The sequence below is a fragment of the Centroberyx affinis genome, unplaced genomic scaffold (genome assembly GCF_046629955.1).
Source record: "Centroberyx affinis isolate AG114_WGS23_722 - 3 ecotype Tasmania unplaced genomic scaffold, CSIRO-AGI_Caff_v1 ptg000355l_1, whole genome shotgun sequence".
In the NCBI taxonomy this organism is placed as follows: Eukaryota; Metazoa; Chordata; class Actinopteri; order Beryciformes; family Berycidae; genus Centroberyx; species Centroberyx affinis.
This window is the reverse complement of record NW_027279026.1, coordinates 184,725-191,459: the sequence shown is the minus strand read 5'-3', so window position 1 is coordinate 191,459 and position 6,735 is coordinate 184,725.

The window sequence follows — 6,735 nt, the reverse complement described above, 5'->3', positions numbered from 1 at the left end:
GTGGAAATGGTAAAGGAGGAAAGTGATTGTGGATTCTCCCCATTCAATTCATCCAATCACTGTCTGTTCCATTCCCATCCAATCATCAAAAAGGAGCCACATGCTCTTTCTTTGCCTTCCACTTTTGTTTTGGCGCTTGAAGAGTGAAGACAAAGGAGGTGGAAACTGCATCACATTTAGAAAAATGGTAAGTGAAGTGCTAGCCAAAGTTGACTCGCAAACTCCTCCGGTAACGTTAACACAGCCAATTTAGTAACCCGCTACATGGTAGCAGCTACTCAGTGCCACAGAATTCTCATTAGTCCATATCAACATTACTCAGTGCCAGGGAAATATGGTTCCTGCACTAAATTAATTTAGGTTTCATTCCAAACATGATGAAGTATGCTTACTGGCATAACACTGACTGTCATGGTAATTTTTTGCTTACGTAAATGCTAAAGTTATCTATCTTGCTAGCTGATAGAACGTTAAAGGACTAGTCAACACATAGGCCATAAGGTGAACTAAGAAAAAGTGGCTAGAAAGTGATTTTCCTTCCCACAACTGGGCACTACTTTTTAAATGCGTTTTTGCATAGACACCCTTATGGACTTTGTGTTAAAAGTTCTCCGCAAAATATCCTGCAGTTTTTTGTCACGATCGATAAATGTATATAAATGTGAATTGAAAAAAACGAAAATCTTATGCTGCTGGTTTTGCTTGTAACTTCATTTATATTCATTTTAGCAACACAAAATATCTCTCAAACTGACATTTATACATGTACCTAAACATCTGAGATAACTATTGGTGCATTAGTATGCTCAAGTGAATTTAGACCATGAAATATGGCAAATTTGTAGAAAATACGCTTCAACTTCAGTGATTGGCACCAAGCAAAATTAAACATACACATAGTAAATTTTGCAAAACACTGATGTTTTATACATCAACATTTTCAGTAGCCACTGTGTAATCAGAGGAAGAAAAAAAGAAATGCACATTTTGGCCCAAGATGGCTGAAATTAATCAAAATGCTACCCCACCCCCCTTAATTTTGAATAATGCCAAAAATGGACAATTCTACAATAGATGCATTACAGCTCAAAATAAGCCCAAAATATGATATGCAATTATGTGTTAATGTCACAGCATGTGTCATCCTTCATTACAATTCATTACAATGTATAAATAGTAGCAAATTGAATCGAAAGCAATTGACCAAGCGATTTGAGAAGATTTTTTAAAATTATTCTTCAGAAAGAAAATACATCCGATTGCAAGTGGTTGATGAAATACCCCCTGCCTTGCAATAATTTATTTCTAGGTTCTTCTACCTTCATGCACCACTACACATTTTATCATATTGAGTTACTGTGCCAAGAGTTGTGTAGTCAAGATTGTGTCTACAGACAAACAGACAGTATACAGACTATGTAGATGGTCAATGCTTTACTTTTGAAATGTGCAATAATGTGATGGAATTATTAATTATTCATTGATAACGCAATATAATAACTCACTGTTCTTCTTCTGAGGTCCCAGTAACTGTTGCAGTAGACTTTGTCAAGAACCTGGTGTACTGTCTGTAACAGGACTTGTGGTATCGCACCTCCAGGGACACACAGTCTTTGTCTTGAATATGCACAAGAACGCTAGTGTCTTCCTTCATCTCGGCAGCTTTCAGCAACTGGCCTTTAAATAAAAAAAGGAGGGGGCTATTTTATTACCCTAATGTGCAAAACAGTGCTCCCTCTTTATTACGCTGTCGGTACAATCCATGTAGTATATATGATAAAACAATTTATAAATCAAAATATTATTGTCATAATTACTTGGTCCAGAACGATCCATACACTGTTTAGCCTAGTTATCATTTGTACAAATTATTTTCCATCTTAGCCTTCCACACGTTATTAATGTAATTAATACAACACAATGGTCATTTTGTTTCAATAGTGGCGACTCCTTCAAGTCTTAATGCAGAGTCTCCCTGCTCTATTATACTGTATGTTATAGATGTATATGTACTTGTAGCTGTATGCAAAACAATGCTTATCTGACTCTGACTGTACAATAAATATTAAATAAATGATGTAATTGTGTGTGTGTGTGTAATTTGTTTTTGTTTTTTTACCTACCTGCTGACAACGTTTCTGCCTGTGACAGATGGTCCTTCTGGCGTTTGCCTGCCACAGTAATGTTTCTTACAAATTATGCACAAGGCAGGAAGCACAGGTCCAGCACAAGCTACTGGCAGGCCCGTCCTGGACCTAAGTTTCTTTCTTGGACATTCACTTGTTGAGCTACTACCCGATGGAACAGACCGTGCGCATCTTGAGCTTCAGAACACTGTGTGACCCGTTTCTCGGCCGCATCCACGCGCTTTTTGTGGAGTGGAGTGAAACCCAGCGTCTTCGGGAACATTGTCAAACTCGATTTCTATACAATGTTTGTATGTTTCCGCTATCCTCTGAGTCTCACCCTGCAAGCCAAGCCACCGTTTGATGCTGTTTCTGAATGTATCCCACCGTTTGCGTGTAAAATCCTTTGCCTCTTCTTTCTTTATGGACGTGAGATGCATATAGCATTGTTTATAATCCTTTTTACGTACTCTTGAAGGAGGTCTGGCCATAATTTCCTCTTCTTCACTATTCCATGTTGATGACAAGAGAGCTGACATCTTGGATCCTGGTTGTTGTCGTTCCAAAACGCGGCCACCTGATTGGTCTAGCGGGAAGCACGTGGCGATTGGGCCGCGAAGCCTCATCACTCATGATCAAAATATGATTACGCGAGGAAAGAACTATTGCCAATTTTAAACACTAATTTTAAAAAAAAACTGCAGGATGACCGATGGAGAACTTTTATTTTCTCGCTCAACACCACATGATTTTTTTAATTAAGTAAAAATTATTTAGTGCCCCATATATGGGAACGGGATTAAATGAAAAACGGCTTCACCTTATGGCCTAACAGCGAACATTATCCCCACTCCAAAAGAGTTAACGTTTATTAGCTTGCTAGCTAGCTAACGACTGGCCCGAAGGCAAAACTGTCATGTACGTAGTTTGTATTTACTTACCATAATGAGGCTCAAGCTATGGTTTCAAGGTGCCCAGACGCCCACTCTGGATCAGGAAGTATATTTTCTATGGCCACAACAACAATTACGATTAGCTACAATACCTTACTATGCTAAATACAAACCCACGTTTTTCACATAATACATGTCCACAGCACATAAATCGGGTGTTTCAGAGTTCCATCTATTTTTGACTATCCATGCCTGGGGAGTTCAGGGTTGATAATGAGCCCAAGACGCCTCAACTACGAAATCCTCATGCTGACCTGCCAGCATCTCTGTGTAGTCTCTCCTGGCTGCTGCCTCACTGACTTCTCCCCATCTGGAAAAGAAGTATTACTAAGCACACATAATGTTAATATTGTCAATATCACCAAAATTCAACACATCTCCCTTCCCAATACTGTGCATCAACATGTAAGCAATGCAGAGATGATCACTGTGTGAAGCCCATTGTTTCCCATTTTATTCTGAAGCTGTAAGCCACTCAAGTTAAGATTTGAAGATGCCTAAGTTTGGTATCTTTATAACTGGTGTACATTAAATGATGAGCGCTCTCTATATGACATTTTCACCATGTAAAACACAAGTCCAGTTACTGTGTCTTTTAAAACCTTAATAGCTAAAAAGATGGGGAAAAAAAATCACATGGAATATTGTGAACGGTCTTGAGACTTTTATTCTCTTGGGTTAAGTGAAAATGCTGGTCTATCAATACTCCATGTACCTGGTCATTTCCCTGGACACCTGCTTGTAGCTGAAGGTAAGCCTAGTATGCTAGAGGAGTGATATTAATGATAGCAAATTATGATAGCAGGTTCCAAACTATTTCACTGACTGGTTCACCTTATTATAGGTTCGATCAGCCTGGACCCTTATGGCTCCCCATTAGATTGGGACATGGACCAAGGTTACGTGTTTCTCTTCTTTCTTCTTGGTTTTAATGGTTTTATGTTGGTTAACTAATGGCTATCCTCGAATAGGGATGATCCAGCAAAGCCAAGCCCCAGTATAGCACTCCAGAGGAGTGTAGGAATTCCCATGACTCTGATTCTGACTCCGGTTACACGGTGGTGTTTTGAGGTGCCAGAGGTATTTTCCTTTTTTTCCAGTTTCTAGTTTGTGTAATGTTGTAATGGTCTGGATTTCAGACTATGATAACTATTGAATTTTGTTTCTTCTTGTAGGTTACCGCCCCTGCTGTTTTGCCTTAGTTATATTTATGGTTTAGTTGCGCCTGACGTGGTCCGGCATTGCCACTTGTGTGGTGGTGGTGTGGAGCTACCTCCTGTCTGGTCTGGGAATACTTTCTGAATTATTTTGTGTATTTGTTCATTTTGTTTAGATGACAAACCAGCTGTAGGTAACTGCCCTTTGTGGACCCTGAGGAGAGTGTGGCCGTGTTGACAGGGACAAGCAGTGCAGGGGGGCCCTTTCCTGAATCACTTGCATGCTATAGAGTTAAATTTGCACTAAACACCTTTTGCTCACCTCACCAGTCGTTGGCCTTGTCCTGTTAGCAAGTCTTCCCCTGTCATCGGCCTCCTCCCTCAATTCTCCACTCCCCTTGGGTACGCAAATCCTCACTTGTATAAGAAATTCTCTATTTTTGTACTTTACCCATTTTAATATAACCATCTTAAAAGAATATTTTTTTTATGGTAGTTACAAATAAAGTTGTTAAACTATTTTTCCTGAGACTTCCGGTTGAGCATGGAGACGGAGTAGTCGGGGGAAAGTGGCTCCCGAACATTTTCATTTCATTTCACATACTGATGAGTTGCAGCTTCCTTTTTGAGTAAACTGCAAGATAAAAAGGGCACATAGTACATCACTACATTTCGCAATGGCAGGAAAAACGAGGAGAAACGAGAAAACGCTGACTTCTGCGCTGGCCAGCAATTCGGCTAACGACCAGGCTTGCGACCTAGCTAGCACATCGGCTAACCACCCAGCGATGGAGGCGCGTTCCTCAGCTAGCGCTACCAAGTTACCGACTGACCTGGAAAATCTCCGCTCTGTTTTACTCACCGACCTCACGGCGACCGTCACTTCTTTGCTTGATAAGCTTTGGCTCCAGTCAACGTGTCCCTCGGCGCAATACAATCCACCATGGACCTACACGCCCGGCGAATAACGGAGATGGAGACTGGCTTGTCCGACTACAGTGACAGGGTTGTAGAGCTGGAGAACGCATACGCCACGCTGAAAAGTGAATACGGCGTGCTGGTTGACAAGGTTGACGACTTGGAGAATCGTTCACGCAGGGCCAATTTGAGAGTGGTCGGTATCCCGGAGAAGATGGAAGGCTCGGACCCGGTCAAGTTTATGACGGATTTCTTCACTGAAATTTTCGGGGCCGAGTTCTTTCCTACACCACTGAAACTGGACCGCGCACACAGACTGGGGAGAGCGAATGCCGCGGGAGGAGACAATGTTAGACCCCGGGTCTTCATCGTGCTTTTCCATTACTACCAGGATAAGGAACGCATCTTTGGGAAGAGAAGGGAGGAGTTGCGCTTCCGCGGGCACAAGATCTCTCTCTACCCCGACTTCAGTGCATGCCTGGCCCGGAGACGTGCAGGCTTCAACGACGTCAAAGCCAAACTATACAGAAAGAATATTCGCTTTGGGCTTCTTCACCCTGCTCGCCTCCGCGTGGATTTTGATGGACAGACTTTTTACTTTGACTCCCCTGCTGCCGCTCAAGCTTTCTACAATTCCCACTGGCAAGACTGATGTGTATAATGCAAAACCAACGAGGGAATTTTTAAGGTAAACGGGGACAGAGTCATGCTATCTTGTTGTATTTTGTATATTAGTATAGCATATTTAATATATAGTATATTGTACTACTGTTGAAGGGTAGGCTAAAAACTAACATGAACAAACTCCTCAGGCCTGGTTTTGTACATTAAGAATCTGATATCCTAGTCTAGTTGTTAATTACTGTTTTCCAGTTAATCTGCTTATTGGCCTTTATAGACGGAGTCTGGCAACATGCCTATATGTTGGCTACCTAACGGGCATATCCGAGCTCTGCTATTTTATTTTATTTCTTCTATTAATTGTTTTTAATGTTTTTTTTGGCTTAAGTCACCTGTTCATTCAATTTTTTTTGCAAGAAGCTAACTCTACATTGCCTGACTAATGCTTTTCTTTATTTTTGAGTGTTTTACCACTTGTCCCATGGTAGGCCTACTTGGTATTCAATAATCAATAGATTGAGTTGGGTGATAGGCCTTTCTGTCGGATGCCTAATGGACACATCGAAGCTCTGTTATCATTGTTTTAAAAATAAAAACTTTCTTCAGGCAGGCTTAGCCATTAGTTTAATCCAAACTATTTTGCAAGGGGTTAACCAGAAACCAACTGGTCCATCTCTTTATGATCCTGGTTTTAGGCGTCTGAGTCTTTCACCCTCAGTTTAGGCTAGCTCTTGTTCTTCTATGCTAAACTGTTTTTGACTCTGTAGTTCTCAAATTTGCTATACTCTGATCCCCTTATCAGTCCTCACGTCGGTGGCAATGATTGAATTATGTGTCCCTGATGCGTCACATATAACTCATAACATGTTTATTGTGGTTTGTTCTGTTGCACTCACTACCTTAGGGAGCCATGCTCTCAGTTGATAGAGTAGCCTATCAGTTGTAGGTTAGGCTAGTTAG